This window comes from Lepisosteus platostomus, chromosome 13 (assembly GCF_059453375.1).
Source record: "Lepisosteus platostomus isolate fLepPlt1 chromosome 13, fLepPlt1.hap1, whole genome shotgun sequence".
NCBI classification, from domain to species: domain Eukaryota; kingdom Metazoa; phylum Chordata; class Actinopteri; order Semionotiformes; family Lepisosteidae; genus Lepisosteus; species Lepisosteus platostomus.
In genome coordinates this window covers 31,189,707-31,214,154 of record NC_142623.1, presented here as the reverse complement: position 1 = coordinate 31,214,154, position 24,448 = coordinate 31,189,707, and the positions used below count along the sequence as shown (strand labels likewise).

Sequence of the window (24,448 nt, the reverse complement as noted above, 5' to 3'; positions counted from 1 at the left end):
CAAAGACAGGGGGCCCCTGCTATTGACTGGAGAACGCAGTCTCGCCACAGGGCATGCACAGCACAGATGTGCTCAGTTCCTCCTCAGCAAGGCTTGTAAATCTGTCTGCTTGTCCTTCATGGGATCACCTTACTCTTAAAGAAACAAACGACAGCAAACCAAACACCCTAATGAAGTCCGTCTATCTGAAGCAGCGACAAAATTGATCACGGGGCTGGTGTACTTCCCCCATATCAATACTTGCTAATGGAGGATTTTAAATATTTGGAGCAACCTGTCAAGTAGACTAATTTGTTTGGGTTTATTAGTCTTAGCCGTAGTGTTTTTTTTTTTTGTAGCTGTAGGCCTTTTTAAGTACATTTGTTTAAAAGTGGCAAAATAACATTCCCTCCAATTAAAACTGCCCGTGTGTAAGCAGTACTTTCCCAGCAGCAAGGCCTGCCTTCAGGATGCACGAGCATGAGCACTGTCCAGAGTAGAAGTGCGCTCACTCCATCTGTGAAGAGAGATTTTCACTTTTGCACGGCTGCCTTGATTTTGTTTTTCACCCCCTTTTTACCACTTTTTAAAGCTGTCAGCTGTTAGTGGTTTTTAAAGTAGCTTTTGGTTCCCAGTTCTAGCATAGAGCTGTGGTTTTCTGAATAGCCTGGCCAAAATGCATGTACAGAGACACTCTGACTTAATCTGCCATTTCTGCCTAGCAGGCGCGCAGAATCCCCACACACATGAATGGGCCACTTTGTACGGCGAGCATCGCGTCTTGGGCAAAGCGCTGAACTTGGAGTATGTGTTTCATTAAGACCGTCATTAGGAGGAAAACGCAGCTCGTTCAGGGGAGAGCTGCCAGTGGTTCTCGGTATAAAGATTCAGTATGCTTGCTTTTATATAGTTTTTATTAATTTTTTTTTGCGGCGACGCTCACTGAGATCATCATAAAACAACTGAGCCCTGTTTTGTTCCGCCACCAGAACATCTCTGGAAGACGTTGCCCATTGGTGTTCTCTTTTCTCCTTGAATGTGCAAAGCGTTTGTAACAAAGTAGTCCAAAAGTGTTCTGTGCCATGATTCTGGACTGGAATGCTGTACCGTGTTCTTGCTAGGTTGCTTGGCGTTCTGTCAGACCTGGGTGTTATCACTATGTTCACATCAGTTTCAGGAGTGCGCCTTTCTTTGTCTCGTGTGTACCTCACTGTTTTTCTGAACGTTTAATAGCAATTTGAGAGATGACGGAAAAACAAAAGTGTGCCGTATGGAAACACCATCTAAAAAACTGTACAAGAAGTAACAGCTGAGGTGCTGGACTGATCTTTCTAATTATTTTGATGGGTTTGAACATTTTTCTTGCCTTATAAAATTGTCTTCTTCCATCACAGTCCCTTTGCTAAATACTGTAATGTAATAGTTCCTAAACTTGTCCTCGAACATAATTAAAAACGTTACACAGTGTGTATGTATAAAGATAGATATATACATTCTACATTTTAGAGTGTGTAGTGATCTGGTGCTGTACCTGCTGTTATGCCCTTTCAAGCCCTAGTTTGTTGCCCATAATGGACAAAGCCACAGAGGGTTAAATCTTACCTGGGTTGACCAAAGCCTTTGTGTGAGTCTCAGAGCAGTGTCTGAGTGACAGCCTTAGACTGGAGCGTCTCAGCCACTGGGAATAGGAGTGATAGCAGGGAATGGACGGGGTGTGACAGAGCTCTTGATAGTGGCTTTAACAGTCTGTCAGAGTGCAAGATTCTGTCACTCCTTCACACAAAAAAGCCAGCGGCCCCTTTCGTCTGGCCCTTAAAGATATCTGACAGAACTGAAGAGAAAACTATAATATTTGCTTTGAAATATATAGGGGTTATATATACACAGTAGAATCCTTATGCTTTTCAATGGGATGAGGCACACCCCAGAGACAGCAGGATGTTTGTCACGTGGTGTGTTTCCCTCAGTTTCCACTGGGCTCTTAAAGAGCTGCCTGTCCCACGAAGAATGAAGAAGGATCTCGTTATTGATCAGGCCTCAGACAGCTGGCTGGCTCTTCTCCGGACACACGCCTGATATGACACACATAGCGTGCTCAGCTCCGAGGCTGGCTCCAGTGAGATGCAGGGATTAGGGGAAACGCGAGACAGAGAGTGAGAGAGAGACAAAGAAAGAGAGGGGAGGTCTTTACCTGCTGGTCCTCTGGCTGGTGTGAGGAAGCACAGCCAGGTATATGTTTTGTCACTGCCTGTTTCTGGGCCAAGGAGAAGGGACTCCTGGGATTCGTGGTCCGTCGAGTGACACTCCAAATATGTGAAAGCTGAAGAGCTGTTGTAAAAAAAGCTGTGCCTGTGCAGGCCGTTCTACCTAGAATTCACTCCCGCAAAGTTTTTTGTTGGTTAATCAGTGTATTTATTGAGGATTTGTCTCAGTCTCTCGCTAATTTTTTAGGTCTCTATGGTTTGGCATCTAGATCTGCAAACTTAATGTGTGTGCTAAAATGAGTGACCGTATTAATAACAACATAAAAACATGAAACAGAAATGTTTGGAAGAACTAGAGCTGATGAAAGCGTCTTGGAAATAGTTACTTAACAGCTAATAGCTACCCTTATGAGCCACGTGTGGGGTGCTATTGCAATACTGCTGATTGCTTCTCTACAAGTAGACGTGTCAGATAGTGGATCACGGTCTCCTTATCATGCTGCGCTGACAGCACCTGTTATCAGTTCCGATAAGTTTGTGATCACAACAATAATGTACAGTACATGTGCCAGGGCATCTTCAGGGGCAAAGAGAAGGAGAAAGGCCCGGATTGATCCGAAGAATGGAACAGCGCCGCTAAAACTCAGCACTGAACGGAAGAGTGTGCGATCTGGTTCCCGGGGACGGGGGGGGTGTGCGTGTAGGAACTGCTGCACTGTGCTCTGTGGCCTTTAAGGAGATGGATTCTCACTGCTGTCGTTGCAGTGCAGGGAATTAGGCTCCAGTGTTTTGGGTTTGGCCCAGTGCAGTTCAGAGTGTGGGCAAGTGAGCTGCTGGTGGGAGAACTGGCTAGCAGGAGGGTGATGGGAGTCAGAGGGAAGGAGTGTGTGTGTGGGGGGTGGTGGGGGGGGATAATGTTTGTGTTGTCGTTAGCGACACACAGCAGAGTTCCTCGTGGAACGGAAAAGCTCTGGCTCCAGATTGTCGCCAGCGAAAGCAGAGAGACATTCTGGCACATGTGGGAGAGGGATAGAGAGAGAGAGAGAGAATGAAAGCAGAAGCTGTGTGTGTGAAGTGATGAGGGCAGAAAAAAATAGCTGGAGAGACGGGGAGAAAAAGGGGAAGAGAGCGATGATTGTACATGGGAGACGCGCGGGGAGAGGGAGAGAGAAGGAGGTGAGGGAAGAGAGAAAGAGCGACCAAAGAGAACTGGAGTCTGTCTGAGACGTGGGGAGAGCAAGGCGAAGAAGAGGTGGAATAAAAGATAAGGGAAGGAGAGAGACGTGTTTGCAGATTGGGCAGTGTTACAGTGAAGTATATTGTCTCTGAAAGCCGGGAGAGAGATGGAGTGAAACAGAGAGTAGAGGAATCTGGAAGACCTCGTGTGATGGGGGGAGAGAGAGAGGGGCTGTAGAGAACACAGTACTTTGTTCTGATTTTTTTAACCATTCCTCGGTAATCAGGGTTTATTGATGAAGTATCCCATGCATGAAAGAAGGCGTTGAAATGTCTAAAGGTTCCTAGCGTGTTGCACGTGTAGCAGGAGGGGTGTTGTCGGTCTGATCTCTATTGGAGCACTGATGGGTGTCCACGTTGCCCCTCAATCCCAGAGACGTGCCGTTTTCAACAAGAAAATGTTCCAGTTCAATCACCGTCCTGCAACAAGGCCAGTAAAAGCTGAGGTTGTGTAAAAATAAGCTACCAGAATTTGTGTTCTTCTTTCGCATGGGTTTGCATTTTAGGGTTTTTATTTATTTGCTGCTGAACTCTGCACTGAAATAATTGGGTTTTAATAGAGTGAACCTGGTTAAGAGGGAGTAACAATGTGCATCAGATCCTGTGTGTCATGTCAGCACGGTGCAGCAGATCCTGGTTGCTCTTTAAATTTAAGGGGTATCATGTAGTGCGATTGCATGATACACACTGGGCATGCTGTCATTCATGATGTACAAACTGCTTGCACATTAGATATAGAACTCCAGCAGACGTGTACATTGTACCTGAGTCTCTTACCAAAATTGTACTGCAGGAGAAAGTCACGCACTTGCAGCAGTATTTCAAAAGCCCAGAGCCACCTCCCTCATGTGTACATGATTTCTGTGACTGTATCCTGAAATATCCTGTAGAAATGGGAAATCTGCGTGTTCCTGTACATGAAAGACATGAAAGTTTAGGAGAACCACAAAACCTTATGCAACACGCTGCATTCATAAAAATCAATGCTCACTGACAGCGAACCTGTACGCTGCACAAGCACAACTGTACTGTGTTTGCTCCTGGAATCTGCTCATCTCTGTAGCTGCACAGCAGCTCCAGCAACTTATAGGAGCAGCTTTCACAGATAACAGCTCTGTCCTGACTGTGCGACAGTATCTCTACTCATCCTCCACATAGCCTTGAAAATGTCGCGTTTGCATCCGTTCTTAAGTCCCCAGGAAGTATGAGAGACTGGGTGGGCCAGCTTCATTCATAACCCTCCCTGTAATGCAAGCCGATCGCATCATGCAGTTTCTTTGTAAAGTGGTAAAGTGGAACGGGCTGGTCGTCATCTGTTGTACTGAGTTTGGGAGTCTGGATGGACAGTTAAAAACACACCTCTGTGGAATGGGTGTGTGTTATTAATGGCACTGCCTAAATAATGCCTAAATCAAGCTTGTCAGATATAATGGGTAGAAAAAGGGCATGTGGCAAACTTGTTCATCTCCATCTCAGTGTTTGGTGTTCTGCTAAAGAGTTTTACCAAAGTCTAGCTTCCTTAAGGGGGCAGGGGCGGGAGATTATCTTTTAAGCTGCCCTCTAACTCGAAACATGATACAGGACTGTTTTGTCTGTGGTTGCTGCTTTTGAGACGTCGTTTGGATCGCAGCGCTGAAGGCGGGTGTACTCTTTTGCAATTGTGCAGGTGTTCCAATAATTCCGCAAATGTCAAAAAGAAGTGGAAATAGCTATTGTTAATGTTATTGTTAATGAGCATTGCTAGATCTACTACCACTAATACTGTATTACTATGGCAATTCCAGTATGAAAACAGTGTGACACTTTGTAAATTATACATGTGTGTGTGTGTGACCCCCCTGCCTTTCATGCAGCATACAGCAGTAGCTCATGTTATGCAGTGTGTTGTGGGGGCACACGTTTTCAGGCTTCTGCATGAGCTGTAAAATGGGTGTTAGCTTGTTTGGAGCCTCTGACTTCATTCATTCCTGTGCGCTTTTTCCCCCCCATCTGCTGCTCTGGTGAGAACAAGCCTGTGGAAGCAAGCTTTAAAGGGAAAGGGAAAATCCAGTTCAGTAATGAAGTGTTTTCCTGGCAAAGCTGGAACAGGACTGCAGTCCCTAAATCTGCCAGTCAGGGTTCTTTAGCGTTTCTTAATGAGCTGTAGAAGGTGCTTTTATGAGACACCACAGTGCAGGGAATGCAGTGCTGACCCACAAACAATCAGTTCTACATTCAATTAAAATCCTAATGGCGTCTCCCCTCAGAAAAGGTGGCTGGAGTACATTTGGATGGTAGTTGCTGTCACGGTGCTGCTGTATTCTTGCCTGTGTTTTACCACGCTTTCACCTGGCTTTACTACGCCGTGCTAGGATAATACTAGGGGCTCTTCTGGCCTCTTTGCCATCTCTCTCGGTTTGCATCCCCTCGTCCAGTTTGGAAAGGTGCAAGCGAGGGCACTTTCCCCAGTCGGTAGGCGGCAGTTTTCGGCAGGGTTTTAAAAGTCGCAGTGGTAGCGTGAGCATCTGATCGCAGCCCACGACCGACCACTGATCACTTATTAAGGCTGGGAGAGAGCGAGCCCCACGCCGGGCAGCCGAAGCTGAGAGTTGTGCTGTCTGTTCGTCCCTGCCAGTTGGAAGGGAAGCTATTGTATGGCTGTCAGGGTGACACCCACCCACCCCCAACCCACCCAGCTCCTGCCACTGCTGTGCATAACAAACAGGTTGAGTGACGTACACCATAGCTTCCGCCGCCCCATGCCACTCATTTCCTCAAGCTGCTTTTTAATTGTCTGGCTGCAAGGCCGCCTCTCCGGTACATGGGGAACATAAAAGTTTGCCTTCCAATTACACGGCAGTCTTGTGGTGACGGCGAGCTATAACGGGAAAGCTCCACAGCCAAGGACCTCTCATTCATAAATCCCAGAGACCCAGTCTTTAATTTCCTTCTTTTTTTTTTACTTTTGGAACGAGCCGCTCTCTGCGGCCGCAGGAGCCACGACAACCCGAATGAATGAGCGCGGCGAGTCTCCGGGCCCGGCCGACGTGCTATTTAGGACACCGCTCGGCCGCGGCTGGCAGGGCCCGGTGCCCCGGAGAAGGTGGCCTCTTTCCCCCCCCCGCCGGGAGACGATTTGCGGCCGGCGGCGATCCAAAACGAGCTCCCCTCTGGCGGGGATAACGGGAGGAGGAAACCCCAAATTAGACCTCAGCGGTGGAGCCGTGCGGGTCCTCCAGAGCCCCCCGAGAGTTGACGTTGATGAGCGGCGACGGCGAGCGGAGCTGGGGGGAGGTTGTTCCCCATCGAGCGGGGCAGGTTCACGAAACCCACCACCCCCCCCCCGCCCCGTTTCGACACCCGCTGTCAGGGCACACTGCCGCTGTTAGTCTGGGAAAGCTCAGGCCAGGTCGATCCGAATCCATCCAGCGCTGAGGCAGAACCGTTATTAAGAAATAATCCGTTTCCAAGTGACTTTATATAACAGATTTTTCAAATTAAAAAAAAAAGGTCAGGAGAGATTTCTTGTAAGAGGGATTATGTTACTTGCGAAGAGGAGCTTTGCACATAACTGATTACTTTTTAGAATTTTTTTTTTCTCCCCCAGAGGTGTTGTACCTTACACAGCTGACTTGGAACTTTTAAAAAGTACGTTTCCTCCAGACTGCGTCTGTGCGTACCAGGGTCACCCCGAAACGTCCTACTTTTGTGTGCCTCAGTGCCGAGGCTGTGCAGGACTATTTTGGTTCTCTGTAGCGGAAAAATGGGAAAGGTAAACCTTACAGCACAGAAAGTGTCATTGTTGTCCGGTGGGACTATTTTTTTTTTCAATGTGGGTCTCTCTAAGCCCTCCTACAGTATATCATATGTGCTGTATATTTGTGTGTGCGCGTATACAGTGAGAGGTCAAGGCATACTTTTATTTGTGGAATGGATAATTCCAAATATCTGTCCAATATCCATTATTATCCATCCGCGTCCAAATATCTGTCCAATAGAAAATAGAAAAAAAAAGGAGGAACTGTGTAACAAATAATCAAACTTAAAACTGGAAACTATATTGTTTAGTGTTTCTGTCCTGGAAGATCCAGTTGATTTAAATGACACCTCCTTGCTTCCGTGTCAGCGATCATTGCTGGCCTTCCTGCTGACCAGCTTAGCTTTTCCCAGGACGGCGTGTGTTTCACTGCCTGGCGGTACTTTTTGGGTAGCTGAGCTCTGATCTGTCTTGGGGTCGTTCAGCAGTGAGACTCACCCACCAAGCAGCTGCTTCCCAGGAACGGCCTGGGCTGGGTCTCCCACAGAGCAAGACATCGCTATCCCTCTTTGGGTTCAGGCCACCTTTCCTCCAATGGCGTGGGGCGGTGGAGGTGTGGGGGGGGTAGACTCTCACTCTCAATAATGGGGAAGAAACAACATGTGCACTTAGAGAAAAAGGACTACAGCACTACAGCAAGCATGACCGCTTTAGAGCAATCTGTGGTAATATGGGTCTTTTTTCTCAAGGTATTTGTAACACTGTAATTTGCAAACAGGGCTGTGCATATAAAACAGCACAGTGGTAATCAGATAAAAAGTCAATTAAGAGCGACTCCAATGTTTAATTCTTGAACAATGCGTTGGGGGAAAAAAAAGTGCACTGGAGCAGAATACGCCTTTTCACTGTTAATTGGTTTCTTTGCTATGCTATCAGAGGTACAAGTAAATGGTGCAGGATCTAACACGTTCTTTTATTTTGTTTGAATCTGCATCAGGCCTCTGCAAAGTAAAGTTTCTGGTTTTCTGTTGCCAAGAGCCGGGAGCACCTCACTCGTGGAGATGTTGTAGGAGCCTGTTGTGGACTGTCCGCGGCTCCACGAACTTGGCTCAACTTGGCTTTAAAGATACCGGCTCTCGGATCCGCTTCGTCATTCCGTGGTCCCAAGTATCCTCATTCCGGAACAGCGTTCCTGTTACAGGCTCAGTTCATGTCTGCCCTGCCTTCTCCAGGGCTGGCTGCCTGTCTGTGAGCACAGGCGTGCTGAAATATCAGAGCAAGAACATCAAATATACATATATATCCTCTGGTATCTTTTTAAATAACGTTTAAAATATTTCGTTAATCCATTATAAACTAACTGGACATCTTGATGTCAGGGTGGTATGCATTGTAGCTACAGAGCTCTTGGGCCTTGGGTTAGACTCCTTCTGTGTGGAGTTCACGTGTTCTCTGTAGGGCCACATGGGTTTCTTCTGGGCGATCTGGTTTCCTCCTGCAGTTGCAGGCATGCTGTCTAGGTTAAGTGGTGTCTGTGCATTGTGTCCTAAGATGGCCTGGCATCTCCTCCAGGCTGTATCCTGTCTTGTGTCCATTGTCTGCAGGTTAGGTTCTGGCTCAGTCTGGCCTTGTATTGGACTAGGTCTCCATTAAAAATAAGATGATTATAAATGACCTATCATATGTAATAAAATGTTCATGTAGACAAATCCATTTGAACTTTGACTATTATTTATTTTTGTGAGCCAGTCCGTATTAAAATGTTCAAAACCTGAATCAAATAAGGAGCGAGGCTTCTTTTTTTATCTTGAAGACCTTACTGTTTTCAACGCCCCTGGAATTTCTTTCTCTCCAGGAGAAAAGGAGTCAAAATCGCACCGAGGACTTTTAAGTAAGGTAGGTCTTAAGGGACCAGCACGAGGGTAGGAGCTATTAATTCGAACTTGCAGGTCTGAGCAGAAAGAAAACTCCGAGAAAATAAAGTAGGACTACTTGCTATTTATATTTTTGGAATAAATAGGTTCCATACCTGGGCCATCACACTGGGCCAGGCTAAAAGAAGTCGTTGTTGTCTGTTCAGGTCCGTCCAATAGTGTTGCTCCCTTGCAGAGAGCAAGGTACTTTCCCTCCACTGTTAAAGCTGGCTGCTTTGCCTTTGACGTAACCCAGTTATGACTCCGCTCCCTGCAGGGGGAAATTGCGGCAGAACGGAGTTAAACCCAGTGATGTGTGATCAAGCTGCAGGCGTCCGCAGCGGAGCTGTGGCCAGTGGCCACGATGGCTCCCGGTGTCTTTGGGCTTCTGGGTGTTTTTGACACGCGAGACGCAGCTCTACTGCACTGGCTCTCTGGCTCTGACCTGGGCACGACATGCCTTATCCCCAACTCCATGGAAATTGACTTCCATGGGTGATTGAAAATGTTTATTCTTTCTGGTGCTTTTCGAATGAGTTGGCTCTTCTACCCATAAAATATTATCATTGTTAATGATAACAACAACAACAACAACAATAATAATAATAATTATTATTATTAATAAATTAAATTTATTATTATTATTATTATTATTATTATTATTATTATTATTATTATTACACTCGTTTCTATTCATTCCCTGGTTTCTGTCTGTTGCGAGTGCTTAGATAGCCTGTGGTTTATACAAAATACACGCTAGGCAGAAGCTCATTACAACACTTCATGTAGGTTGACTACCTGTCATAGATGGGTTCAAGTCATGTCTGAATGCCTAACGACCACGATCGCATCCCTACAGCCATTCCAGTCCAGGCTGCGTGTCATTTTTTTTTTTTACTCGCCTTTAAGAGCTTCAGTTTCATTGTCGGGAGCTTCATCTGGTTGGAATTAAAGGCGGTCGGTGAAACAGGTGAACATGCTCCTCCAGCCTCTCTGGAGACGGACCTCACCCATCTCACGGCAGCACAGTCAAAACAAAGGAGCCGCGCTCTCTCGGAGCACCGATCCATTGTTCTTTATCTGTTCGGCATTTAACCGCGCCGTATCAGATATAATTATGTCATACCATTCTACCATTGAAATCTAAATATATGTTTCATTGTCTCATGCAATAAAAAATGATAATAGGGATTGTTTCCTTTTTGTATTATTAGTTACTGCGTTGCACAGTACCTCACAATTGCAACGTCACAGTTTAAGACAACGTCCCGGTTGAGGTAAAACGAAAGTCCCCCCTTTTGTTTTGTAAAAACAAAACCAGTACAACGCAAAAGTGAGAGACAGCGGAGCAATTTTCTAATTCGGTCGGATCAAGAACTCCCCCCCACCGTCAGCTGTCAGGCAGGGAGCTTCCGCAGGGGTCAGAGGTCGCGCCGCTGCTTTCATGAGAGCACTAATCGATTAGCCGTCAAGTCGCTGCCGCAGATCTCCGGTGAGAAAAGGAATTGAGTGCCGCCTGGGTCCAATTTCCATAATTGCTTACCGCCTCCAGCGTGCTGCCTTTTAGGAAACAAAAAAATAATAATAAAAGTAAGAAATATATATATATATTGCCAAATTGTATTGATTAGCGATCGCGCTGAATAATTCAGCCAGAATTTATAACATGACCCCGTGAGGTTAAGCAAAAATCCTTTGGCTTCCCCGCGAAGCCGGAGAGGAGATATTTATTCTTAATGACCGAGCTCAATAGAGGTGATTTGGAATTTAATAAAACGGTTTGATCGCTCCTATTGTGTGGAGCTCTCTCCGTTCCTCAGTCCCTGATCGTATTGCAATATCATCTGTTGGCCTGTTTGTGTTAGCTAAAAGCCACACAGCTATGAGGGAAATTCTGGCTTTATTTTTGTGTGGTTTATGCACCTTTTGTCCATTCTTCCCTCAAAATGTTATTTATTGATTTACATCAATTTGTCGCTCTCTGTGTGTCGGGCTTTATCTGCGTCTCTATGTAGGTATATATTGCAATGCATATTGCATATAATCCATTTCTTAGGATAGTTTTATTTCACGTCTAAAATATTGCACCTTGAAACCTGGAAGTGTTTAATGGATTAAAAGTCGTTTGTTTTTTTTTTGCAAAAGTAAAATGGACACTACTATATATATGGGTTTATTCATTTGTGGCTGATTTGGAGTGGGTGTGCAGTGTGTCAGGCGATGGCTGTGCTGTTTTGGGTTGGGGGTGGCGAGTGCTAATAAGCATGGCCTGTGGTTTGCCTGTTTCTGGTTTGGCGTGACCGTAGCCAGGAAAGAAAGGTTAGAGGTCTTAGCCGGCTCTTGGAGAAGTGCGGTGCGCCCCTCAGTCTGGGGGGGCGGAAGGCATTCTTCCCGAGCTGGAGAAATATCTCTAACAGCCCCTGAGTGCTGATCCGTTTCCTGATCTTTTCAGCACTTCAGAATATGTGCGGAAGTGGGTTTTACCCCTCGTGCTTTAAATTTAAGATGATATCGCCAAGAAAAGGCAATGCTGTTTGGCTTGTGATACCAGTCCAAGTATATCTTTATAGGTTTAAATGAAGACGTTTTAACCCTAGGTACTGGTAGATACTGCCATCTTTGCAATCAGAAACTGTATATGAAAATGACATTTCCAAGGATCTGTGAGATCATGCATGTGCCTCTTTAATACTCTGGTTACATTTTCATTTAATAATGCACCTGGCTGTATACCAGTGTGTGTCGGCTTGCGAAGGGATATCTGGTGGTCATAATTTTGGGGTGATAAGTGGGAGTGTGTTTTAAGGTAATGTCCAGTCACAGAGCTTGTGCGTGTTGTAATGCTAGCCGTCTCAGAGCTGGGTCTCACAGGGGGCTCTGGGGCAGGGTGGATTAGGGGGTTAAGGGCTGCGCTGCTGGGAGAGACCGCCCTGTGCACGTTCCACTGCTGCGTGGCCATAGCCGAATTCGAGAGGCACCCGATGAGCCGGTCCCAGAGCTGTTTTCACATTTGACACGGTGCCGCCACAGGAAGAGGTCAGACCACCTTCAATAGCTGCACTGCAATTAAAAAGAATATGTTCGCTGCCGTTACATCATTCAAGGGAAAAAAAATAATCGGCCCCACTTTCAAAAACCACGACTACAGCCCAAGCGCCGCGTGGGTGACATGAACCAACCAGGCGCGGATTTATCTGAAGCAGCTCCCATCATCTCCTGTTTTACGTTCCACTTTTCCGGCTGTGAACATGAAAAAGAAAGGAGGGACACCCTGGATTTTTGTAAGGGCCGTTAAAACCTGTAATTCCAGGCTTAGACTGTGCCATTCAAACAGAATCTAAAGCCAAATTAAAAACTTTCTTTAACCAACCAATCACCCAATCAGTCTGTCAGTTAATCAATTAATGAATTCAGTAGGTTTGCTGAGAGAGTGCTGGAGAACCGTGATGGGGGGGCGTTCTGACTCTGTGGCCGATGTGTCTCTCACTTCCAGTCTCCTGGGCAACCGCCGCCTTCTCCATAAAACCTTAATGACATCCTTTGCCCCACTGTAGTTTATTGAAGCCTGAGATTCCTGGATCCCTGGATTATTGCATCATCAAATTACAAATTCCATTACAATTAAATCTTAACGACCTTTCGGCATTGTTTTCTGTGGTCTGTCAGCTGAACGTTTGTCATCGCTCTTCTTTTTCGACTTTTACGACGGCCGGTCCTATGATGACTTCGTACCAATTAACCCCAGAAGGACGGCATCCCTTTGAAATGAGCTGCTAAAGAAAAGAATTTGTGTAAGCCTCATCAAATCTGCCTGGATATCTAGCCATTGACCTCAAATGCACAAAAAAGCAGAGTGAGTTAAGACAGTTGTGGTTGGAAGAGAAGCTAATTAATATTCATTCCCATACTTCTTTGCAACTGCCGATCTTAACACCTAACATAACTTGTGAAGATGTTCATTCTAAGATATCTATCCGTCTCTGTCAAAACCATATTTTCATATGACATACAGTAGTTCCAGCTAAACTGGCTTTCAGTTCTTGTGTTTTGGGCCAGCTGGGATTTCTCAGTGGAGAGAATTTGTGCTGCTTAAACTTCCTGTAGGCCCTGTGTGTGAGAAGTTCTGCTTTTGCCCTGGACAAGCAGGCAAGTTTAGGAAGGCTTCATTTGTCTTTGAGCATTCATCTTACTGAACCTGAAGTTTAACCCAAAAAGGTTCCTGCGCAGTTACCTTCTTATCCTCAAACATGGAGAAATCTTTTTTTTAAATATGTCTGCTGCTGGAAAATTACAGCCCATTCACAGTATTTTGAACTGCAGTGGTTATACTAAAAAAAATGTCTGTTTGCTCTGCGGGATTTGATAACAGAGAAGACTGGTTTATTTATGTCTTCTATTGACTGCATTCAAATAGGTCCTAATGATCTCCAAGCTGTAAGACACATCTCAACACTGGGTTTCTTTAATGGGCAGTAAAAGCACAGAGAAACGCCAGGCTGCTACGCTGTAGCAGTGAGAATATCTTGTAGTCAGGTGTGTGACTCTTGTGTTTAATACAGAGGCCTGTCTGGGAGCTGACTACATCCACACTGTTACCGTGTTCTTGATATCCGGAGACTAACTATAAAAGACAAGTAAATCTAAGTGTTTGATACACTTATACATTCAATCATGATCATTGGCAGCAGTAGCAGAAACAATGTTTCCTTTTAGCTGATGACTTTAGAAAATGCAGGAGTGTGGAATCAGAGGAATTTGATGAAGCATGTGATGCACTAGCCTGCCTTTGCAGAAACGAACAGTGTAGACATAGAACGGAGTGAATAATGTGTGGGCAGGCGTTCCGAAGCTCCATTCAGATTTCCCTGCATTACAGTTCTTTATCTGGCTGACACGTTTATTCAGAGCGATTTACATTCGTACCCATTTATACAGCTGGGTATTTTACTGGAACAATAAACAAACAGGTGGTGGCTGCACTTCAGTAGTGAGTGAATTGGAACCTGTTCTCTGTGTACTAGTTGGGATGGGTTCTCAGCATAATTTTGCTATATAAATGCATGAGGTTAATTAATTGTGTCTTGTAGCCTTACATGATTTTTATTGCATTTTTCACATTGTTTTAGCAATGCAGGGTTATCAGTCCTTAATAATTTATTTGGCTAACAATTGTATGCAAAGTGACTTACATTTGGACTCTTTTATGCAGCTGAATATTTTACTGGAACGATATAAGTGAAGGGCCTTTCCCAGGGTTCTGAAAAACAGTGGCTCACCTGGGATTTGAACCCATAACCATCTAATTACAGGTGCAGAAGTCTGAGCGCCGCTCTGCGTTAGATGCTTTGTGGCTCATGCGTCGACAGACCTGTGTCAGACAGGTTTTCACCCGAGGCAACGAGAGAAAAACAGCAAGAACGCTCCTTCAGAAAAACACGGAGTCTTCAAACGCATGAGAAAGAGAGGTCGGGAGTGAAAATAAAAGAACCAACAACCAATAGTAATGCCGGCGGAATCTTTATTTATGCTAAAAAGATGTAGTTTTGTCAGACAAAATAATTCAGGGCTCGTTAATAGTTTCTTCAGAAACACCCCCCATCTATAATGCTGCTAGTTAGTCTGAATTTACAGTTTTTTGCTTTAGGAATTGCAAATGAGAGATCATAAATTTCCAGGCTTATTTTCCCGTTATGTTTAATGTGCTGTAATTTAGGTGCACAAGAACACTGAGATGCTAATTAGTTAAATTACTAAAAAAGTACAGTGGATTTATGTTCCCATAACTTACAGTAGCGCGCTTGTTTATTTTCTTAAAACTGGGGGAGAAGCATGCACACCACCGATAAATAAAGTATAGGCTGCACTGATTTATTACAGCCCTGATCTAGTTAAAGACAAAATGCAAGTTACAAATTGAGAATGTGTTCCTGACCTGGATTCTTTGGAAGAATATCATAAATTCATTGCAAACACAAATGCTGGCTCTCTGCAAGGAAAATGTTTCTTCCCCCCTCTCTCTTTCAAGACCTGTCTTGAGACCCCGATAAAGGGGTGTTGCTTTGAAACAGGCAAGAGGGCGACGAGTACCAGAACCCCCCCCCCAAAATTCCCGCCGCACGATCTTTTACAAATTTGCTTTTCAAATGAGGCAAACTAAAAACCCAACAACAACTCTCTTTCGGCGCGCGGCTGTGCCAGTCACAACGGTCTTTTGTTTTCACACATCTCAGAATTGTTTGGACATTCTCTTCACAGATATTGCTTCCTAAGTGCTCTGCTGAAAATGATGTCGTCAGATCAGAACTGCCGCAAACACTGTTTTTTTTTTTCCGCACGCAGTCCTGTAATTGGAGTGCCTTGCAATTGAGACTAAAACGAGAATCCCTGCCTTTTTTAAAGCATCAATCTGTCTTCCCAATGTGTTTAGTTTTCTGTGTGTGGGGAAAAGACAACAAATTAAATCAAGACACCGGCACACTGAGTTAGCTGGGGTTTTTTTTTTTTTCTTTTATCCTGCAAGGGGAGATAAAAATAAACTGGCCATCAGCGCCCCTTATGTTTCTGTGCAGCCCAGTCTGGAGTCTTTATTAACGTTTGTCTTCGAAAAAAAAAACCCATCCGTGAAATGAGTAAAACGAAACAGAAATGTAACAGAAATCTTCATAAAAATAGAATGCATACCAAAGCCGTAAAGCACTGCTCTCCAGCGACAATAGAAATGGAACAAAAATGAGCCTTAAAATAGAAGCCAGTGTGGGCAGGGTTCGGTCCCTTGCATCACAGCAGATATCAGGACAGGAATCTGCCCAGACCCCTCTACCTCCCCCCCCGTCCCCATCCCTGCACTCCCCTCCACCCCAAAGCAAACAGAAAATGTAGAGATGCTGTCATCATGTCCCGAAAAAGCTACAGGAGGATCAAAAACACAAATCGAGTGGCAGAGGGCTTCCGGGCGGTTGGCTAACAAAAATATACTATCTGAGGATGCAGGCCAGCTATCACGAGGACGCTACAGCGGGGGGTCTGCGACCTGGGCTTCCGCTAGCGACTCACAGCCCACATCTGGCCGGACCCCGGGACACCGCGCACCACAGAAATCAGACACTCGCAGTGACAGGAAGTCGATTCGCCTGCAGCTTCCTTAGCAAAACACTCGCTCGCTAGGTTCATTTTTAGCACAAAGTGTTACACAAGCCCCCCCCGCCCCCCCCGCGCGTGCCGCACAAACACGTACAAACACAATCGTACAACTCAGTTGTTACACAGGCGCACACCAAACTCTACGCTCACAAATTCAAAAACAGGCCCCCAAAAGCATTGTTTTTTTCTGGTTTGGTGTGGATTGTCAAACCACAAGAAAGGCGTCCTCTAGTTTGGGCTCCAGTGACCCACAGTCTCCTCGAGGGTTCGTGGGCGATTTTTCAGGCTGAGCATGTGAGGTGAAGAACTTGGAGTGGCACAGCCCTGTTCCAGTGGACATCCTACTCCAGTGGGCGCTGTCTCAGTAATTTTCCTGTAAATGAAGTCGATGTTTCTGTAGCTGCTACAGTCTCCATCATACTTACACTGCGCAGTTCATAGGTCCGTGATGTCAGAGCATATTGAGAGTGTTCGACACTTAATTCACTGTTTCCCAAGACCTGCCCCTCTCACACACAGTGCATAGCTGTGCAGGGGAAAAACTGTCCTTAATCAACCTCTATATTCTGTCCCCTCCTACTTAGAAACATTTGAGCGGGAGGACACAAAAAACAATTGTCCTTTTTTTTTTTGCCTTGGCTTTTTGATCATTGGGAAGCAAAGCTTTGTATCACTTACACGCCACTTCAGGTGACGTTTGTTGCTTTGTTGGTTAAGGTGTGGGAACGCACACACTCGGCAAAGCTGGGGGATTCAGGTCGTCAGGGAAAATGCCTCCCACATAAGCCCAGTCTTGACTAGGACTCCTTGTTCTTAAAATAGGGTTTAAGCTCATGATCATACACCCTTCTAAAACGACGTAAACCAAAAATAGAATATAATTACATACTTAATGAATAAATAAACAAATCGGTTCTGCTTGACTTTAGAGTAACCATCAGAGCCCTCACCGGAAACCAAAAGGGGAGAAAAATATGCAGTTCATTTAGACGAATAACAGAAAAGCCATCAGCGCGTCAGCAGAATGAACACACTTTTCTTTTTTTCACGTATGTGAATACGCATCTCCCTCTGTAGAACCGATTTACTCCAGCCTCTTTTTCTGTCTGCGAGTTTTGAGATCGGTCCCCCCCCCCCCCCTTCCCTCCTTTTTTTTTAAAAAAAAGCTTCTGCTGCAGCTCGTAATCTGCGCTCTTGAGTTCCGTCCTCTTTAATTTCGTTTATTGCCGTGTGGAGTGCAAAGGCCAGGCCCATCGTGAGATAACGCGCTGTCCCGAAGAGTCTGTACTTACCAGACGGCGGCTGACTGAAGGCTCCCAGTGCAGACTGAGGTTCCAGGAGGCGAAACGCACTGTGGGACAGAGAGGTGAAGAGATTGTTAGTGTATCAGAGGCAGACACTTAGGGGATTTGAGTGATGAATTCCCTGCGCCTCTGGATTACTTCCTGTGAAGGAGGACCCTGGCTCGAGCTCAGGAGCAGGCCTGAGGAGATCCAGAGGATGTGCTTTTAAATCTTTTAACTGTGAGGTAATTGAGTGGAATGTATGTTTTTGTGGCTTGGGGGGGTGGATTCGAGGGGGGCTGTACCGAAGGGCTCAGGCAACAAACAGGGGCCTGTCGTTTCTCAGCTGTGCTTTTGCTTGTGTTTCAGGGACCATAATGGCTCACGTTAACGCAGCAGTTTTACAAGAGCAATGAAAGCCCCAGACCCTGAGGCTGGTACAGTACCTGCAAAACAAATCTTGGCTTTTTGTGGCAAGACAAAAACTTCTCTTTGTCTTCTGCTAGGCATTTCTCCGCTGCATCTTTCTCACTAATTATATTTACCCCATACAGTGCTGGGATATATCAGGGTTTCGTTTTCGGGGTTGAGAATGTTAGGAGCAGTTTTCGAGCGTTGGGGAAGGCTCTCAGACCGCCTTGCTTGAAATCTCCTGTCCTTAATTTACCAACCATCCACATGTTCACTACAAACTCCAGCACAGATACAAAAGCCAGAAACACAGAACGTTAGCTGATAGGTGGCTTTGACCCGCCTGGTTTTGAGGCACAGCTGTCCGGCTTTGGGATTTTGTAGGGGTAGCTCCTGGAGCTTTTGTGATTTAGGGAAACTGCATGAGGCCACTGGTTCATCACGTGGAGCCCGGTGAACAAAGAGGAGGAGAAGATGAACCTTCAGGACGTACAGATAACTACATCAGTGTGTTTGGGAGAGGGGCAGAGCCAGCTCTGATATTTAGTCAGTTCAGATCGGGGGTGTTCTTGCAGCCCAGCTTGAAGGTCGTCAGCCAGATCAGGAGGATGGAACTGTGAGAATCACCTCCCGCCCCAACAACTGAAGGGGTTGCCGGATTAGTGGGGGTGAAGGGGGTGGAGGAAGGGGCCTTAGTGCAAGGAATGCTGGGATAGACTGGACGCAAGGCCTGTATTTATAGCCTGGCAGCTAGGATCGGTGATAATTGGCGCCTGTGTCACTTTCCTGAACTTCTGCTCTAAAGTCCAGTAAATGACTGAGTAGATCTTACACCCAGTAAATGAATTTTGTGCTAAAGCATTTGGGTTGTACAGTGTTAATTGTAGCTGTTGGTCCGTTAAATCAGTAGAGGCATTTAGCATTACACAGATACAGGAAAAAAAAAACCATAACCCCACAAAAAAAACAACAACTCATGGAATACATTAAGTAAAAACTCTGGGCTTTTGTATCATTTGAGCAACATGAAGGCAGCTGACACAGAGCATGGCTGTCGTTTTTCACAGGAAGGCATCCATCATGTGCCTGCTAGTCCTCAATAATCACCTTCTATTACGGTCAGATTGAATCTTTACTCCCAGTGGCACAGCGCCAGCATTGCAGCAGTTCCTGGTTTCCTGTTCACTGTAGGGGACTGGGAGCTGTGCTGTGACCTGATTTCATAAACACAACTTTTAAAAGATAATAAATCAGACCAGGCACTTATTAGAGACGCAGTATATTAAAGTTACACAGCACTCTATTATTGACTCTGGGCGCGTGGATTGTACCTCTCTGTTTATCTGTACGGTGTCTGCTTTTTTTGAAGAGGAGAACAAATCTTGGGCTTATAGGGTACTGATACCAAAGAGGTTGCGCTTTCAGAAAAGGTTTCCCAGCCTGAACCTCCCTCCGTTAGTGAGGCTGGCAGAGACCAGCTCCCACATGACCAGGCTTCAAAGATCAGGGGCTCCAACTTGCTGGCGAACAGAAAAAAATAAAATAACAAAAAGTTTCCTGAATGTCAAAACAGCGGTGGATGCAGTCTCTGTTTGTTTGCTGAAAATGTCTTGGTGCCGGGACTTTTAACACAGTCCCTCCCTGCAGATCATGGTGGAAAAAAGGGCAGCCTGCTGTCGGATTCGCACAGCCTTGGCAACATCGAGGCCTGGGAAGGAAAAGGAGAATTTTCCAGGATTCATTTAAGAGGAAAACAGAACAGCACAAAAAAAAGAAAAAACTGGAAAAAAAAATTTGAACAACAAAAAAAGTAAAAGTCATATAGATCTGCTCAGTCCTGCCATGCAGTGTGCGAGAGAATGGGAGTAGGGAAACCTGGATGTTTTTCTATGTTTGTTTTCCTCAAATGCAGAAAAAGACTCAACCCACTCGGGCCAGCGAGCCCCTCGACGAAGCAGGGCGTGTCGATTTCTTTTGTTTCTTTTTATAATTTGTCCCGGAAAAGCCGACAATCGTCTCGCGTTAACGGACGGCGTTATCAATCACTGGGATGACAATACAAGGAAAATGTGCGCCGTGCGGCGGGCGGGAGGGCCGCTGTTTCCCCCCCGCGCGGCGCTTGACCTTCACGCCGCGCCCAGCCTGGCCCCAGAGAGAGAGAGAGAAAGAGAGAGAGAGAGGAAGGCAGGCCGGCTGCAGCTGCCGTCGCAGGCCTGTGCACCGAGGCTGAGCCTGCTGGGGCCGCTGCCCGTCACCTTGACTCCCTGAGACGACAGGTCCAGGGTGGCCGAACCCCGACTTTCATGAACACGAGACCAGGGGACACAAGAGGAAACAGCTTGGAAGGGCTTCTAAAAGCGAGAGCTTTACACAAAGGGTGGTGGGAGTGTGGAGCGAGCTTCCCAGACAGATTGGTTGGAACTGATACTCAGACACAGCTGGGTGAGATCCTTCAAGTCAGGACAGGAGGCACTTCTTTGCACAAAGGATTGTGGGGGTGTGGGACAGCAGTGTGGTTGAAGCCGATACCACGGCATCATTAAAGATGAGGATGAGACCCTTGGATGGATTCACTCCTAACTACCAAACAGGCCAGCTGGGCCAGATATCCGCCTCTTGTTTATAAGTCTTCTTATTCAGGTCAGCTGAGGGAGCAAGTTGCACGTGAAAAATGTGATGGGAATAAAACTACTTACTTTTAGAATTAAAGGGACTTTTTCCGTAAGATACGAAAAAGAAATGGTACATGGTGAAAACTCCAGGTAGCTTTGCCATTTTGTGTGTGAGAGTGTAAAAACATTTTGGCGACAAGATCTGAGTGGCAGGTGATCGGAATTTTAGAAACGGAGCAAATCCAGAAAGAGACGACGTAGAGGAGATTGTTATTTTTGTGTCGTCAGGGTTCTGAATTTTTACCGGCAATAAGCCCTTTTAAATGGGAGCGAAAAGCTGCAACAGTTGTCCTGTAATTATTTTTGGTTTCATGTCAGGGTACAGGTAAAACAGCAAGAGGAACAGTTTGTGGTTCATTCTGTGCTGGAGAGTAGAAATAAGAAATTGGTTTGGCTGCAGCATCGTCTTCAGGAGTGAGAGCTCTTTCTGCTTCTCAGCATGGAATCAGCCTTGGTTTGTTCCTCTTACCAAAGTACCTCCCCACTCGAACTTAGCTCCGCACAGTGAGGGCCGTGCACTCCCCAGCGTCCTCTCAGAATAAACATGGGCATAAGAGCACAACGAGGTCAGTGGCGAAGGCAGAACTCCCCTTTTCCGAAGCTGTAGGTTTCCTTTTTTTCACCGGACCTGGGGGCTCAGAGTTGGGATTTTCGATATTTCAGTGAGTGAGCCAGACAGTTTTGCGTTTGTACCAAATGTTTACGAATTTCCTTGAAAACCTCGTGCAAGAACAAAAAAGGCAGGAGGGGTGTGTCATTACATGTGAAGAAAGCACAAGGCTGTCGAAAGCCTCCGTGGCTTGAAATTTGATTTAATTGTGCTACATGCCAGGCGTGAGATGTAGCCTTTTTATTTTTTCAGATCAGTATTATTCTCTCACACACGCACAGCCTGCCTGAGTGACAGGTCATGCTCGGGGGAGGGAGGCCCTGCTCTGCTCTGTGTGAACTGAATGACTGGGGGATAAAACTAACACAGATTTATTGGTCTCTTAGTCACTTACAGCTCCTTGTGTATCACTTAAAATAATTCCCGGCCTGCTGTGCCAATTATTTACGACCACTGTTTTTTTTTAACAAATCTCATTTCTCCAATCTGTTTGTCAAGCTGTAATCTAAAGCGACACAAAGTTGTTGCTCTTTGGGCTTGAAAAAAGAGCATGTTTCATTCCGATCTCTTCATGTTTTTGCCTCGCGATTTTTAAAGTGTTTCCTCGGCGAAAGAAAACACAGAGTGTAAGTGGTAAATGCATTGACCTTCCACCTCCCCCATGAGCACACTTCCCTGCAGGATGGTGGACTCCTGTGTTTGAGAATTTTGTCTTCCCTAGACTTGTTTTCTGAATTTGCTTAGGCTCTGTGTGCACTAAGGATTGTTCTGTCTCAATCTCTGTCAATTAATCAATTAGTCAATTAGTGATGTTTACTATCTGCAGGTTATGTGCCACCTTAACTGTTTTTTCCCATTGATAAAGTCAGACTGTTCCCATTCCTTCTACTGCACTCGTCCACACCATGAAGTAAGGTGTTTAAGTTATAAGTTATGGGCTCCCAATGAGTGCAATGGCATTGTGGTACAGTCAACAGATGCCATCTCCCACAATGCAAGTTTTCCCATGAACCCCAGCAGCTGCAGGCTGGATATCGGTTGGTGAGCAGTTCGTGGGGCAGATGCCTTTTCTGCATTTGTCAGGGTTTTGCCAGTTGTTTTGTTGAGGGTTTACCTCAATGATCTGGCTTTCAAAATCAGCTTTATTTAGTCTGCAAATTAAAAAAAAACACACACAAACATGTTGGCTTAATAATAAACCTGTGTCTTAAGCATCACACACTCGGTAGAGATCAGCCTCCAGATTGTTACTAATATTTATCTTTGATTACTTCTGACAGTTAAATGTACTAATCCTACTATGGTAGTCTTGGCTTATGTTCAAGCGTTTTTTTCTTTTTCTGGAGAGGGATGTATTTTTCTGTGGTCTGCAGTCCGGTTTTGTGGGTGCTGATTAACACAGAGCAGCCTGAGTCCTGCCCTGGAGTGAAGGATTCACAGATGCTGTCCTCCACAGTGCACGCACTCTAATGAGAGGAATGTGCATTGTTAGGGAACTGGTTTGAGTTCTGGCTCCTACAGAGCTCCATTTCCTCCTGGGCACAACCTCACTTCTTGTGTAGCGAGTAAGAGATTGCTTTTCATGCCTCTTTGAATGTCGCCACATCGTGTCTTTTACTGGTGGGTTTATTTTCCAAATAAAAACCATATCCTAAAGGAATCTGGATCCAAGAACTTCATTAACTAACATAACTCTGAGCAACTCACTCGTCTCCCGCACATCAGAAGTGGTGGTGGTGGTGTTTTCTTTCCTCTGTCGCTGTGGAAGCAGAGTTCCGAAGTGAAGCATCTTAAGTTTCACGTTCTGGGTGAAATCAGGTTTGCGTTCAGATGGAAAACTGCGCTGGCATTTCTGCAGTGCAGAGAGCAAACTAATAGCCTGCAAATATCCAGTGCACTCTTAAAACATTTGCCTAGCAACCCAAATTGTAAAAAAACATTTGTTGTACAAATCTAATGTGGTGAATGATTGACAGCTCAGTCCTTAATCACCCCCTGCCTATAACATGTATTAGGTGGAAGTAAATTTGAAGCAAGGTGTAAATTTAAAAACACAGAAAAAAAGAATTGCCTAGAGAAAACTTTCAGTTCAGCTTCCTTTGAATGTGTCAAAGATTATTAAAAAAACAAAAGTGTTGTTAAAGATATGCATGTCTCACAGCAGAATAAGTGACGCCTTTCCCTCAGATCTTTAGTCCAAACTGATTGGAAGGAGAGAAATAAGTTCACAGCTTCATCCTCCTGTTGTTAAGATTCAACTAAAGAATGATTCGTTTGCAGCTTCTGGAATTCTTACAATAAATATGCACGTGTACAATAGACTATAAATAGGACACAGAAAATGTGATTTTTCTTCATTGTGCCAGAGAAAACTAAGTTACAATGCATATCAAATCTTTAATTAATCCGTTTATTAAATCTCTCCACATCACTTTCACATACATTGCGGTCCTTTGAAAATGCCACCAATTAATGAAACCATGAAGGAAAATGGTTAGATTAAGTGACATTTTAAGAGCAGGAAAAGTAGTAATCCAAACAGTGAAACGATTAATAATTTTCTCAAGGCAAAGTATGAATGTCAGACTTGTTAGCAAACTGTTTTAGTTGAGAAGAAAAAGAATCTCAGCAGAATAGCCATGTTAAACAATCAGCACAAAGAATGTAATTTTCGAAACGATGGCTTAATTTGTCTGTTACAAGCAGAGGAAAGAACCTGTCTAATCTTTCTCACTGCCTTGGCATAACTTCTCGATTAGTGTGTGTGTATATATATATGTTTCCCAGCTTTAGCACAAAAGGATCAACTGCACTGCTGGTATTTTAAATAAATACAGTGTAATTGGTCTGAGAGTGCCCCAGTCCAGCAATGCTGCCAAGAACTGCACAGCTATGGTTACACAATTCCTGGGTACACATTTGGTTTCCATTAGCAGAGGCTCGTGATAGACTGGTTTCAGATGGGTACATGTGAGAACTGAAGATCCCCACTGAAACAACAGGACAGAAAGAAAAGCCACAGTGTGCTAGTGGGATAACTGAATGGTTTGTTTGTTTGGTATCCATGTGGAACTTTACATGTAAAAGTATTCTCCTAGATTTCTGAATGGGATGAGTCAAGCTTGTGGGTGGCATGGTGGCACTGCGGTTAGTGTTGCATTTTCTCGGGCGCTGGGGGCCTGGGTTCAATTCCACGCCTGGGGTATGCTGTCTGTGTGGAGTTTGCATGTTCTCCTCAGGTCCGTGTGGGTTTCCTTTGGGTGC

General features: G+C 45.2%; 1 protein-coding gene and 1 long non-coding RNA gene across 4 annotated transcripts in view; one reads left to right on the top strand and one right to left on the bottom strand.

Annotated features, from left to right (window-relative positions):
• The window catches only part of ebf1a (EBF transcription factor 1a), a 194,491-nt gene that overhangs the window by 32,034 nt on the left and 138,009 nt on the right, over positions 1-24,448 (top strand). The gene's annotated exons all lie outside the window — the stretch shown is intronic.
• On the bottom strand, positions 8,110-10,181 carry LOC148650380 (uncharacterized). Its single transcript, XR_015926099.1, has 3 exons — positions 9,967-10,181; positions 9,185-9,335; positions 8,110-8,418 (listed from the first exon to the last, which is right to left on the bottom strand). It is a non-coding gene; the product is annotated as an uncharacterized LOC148650380 (long non-coding RNA).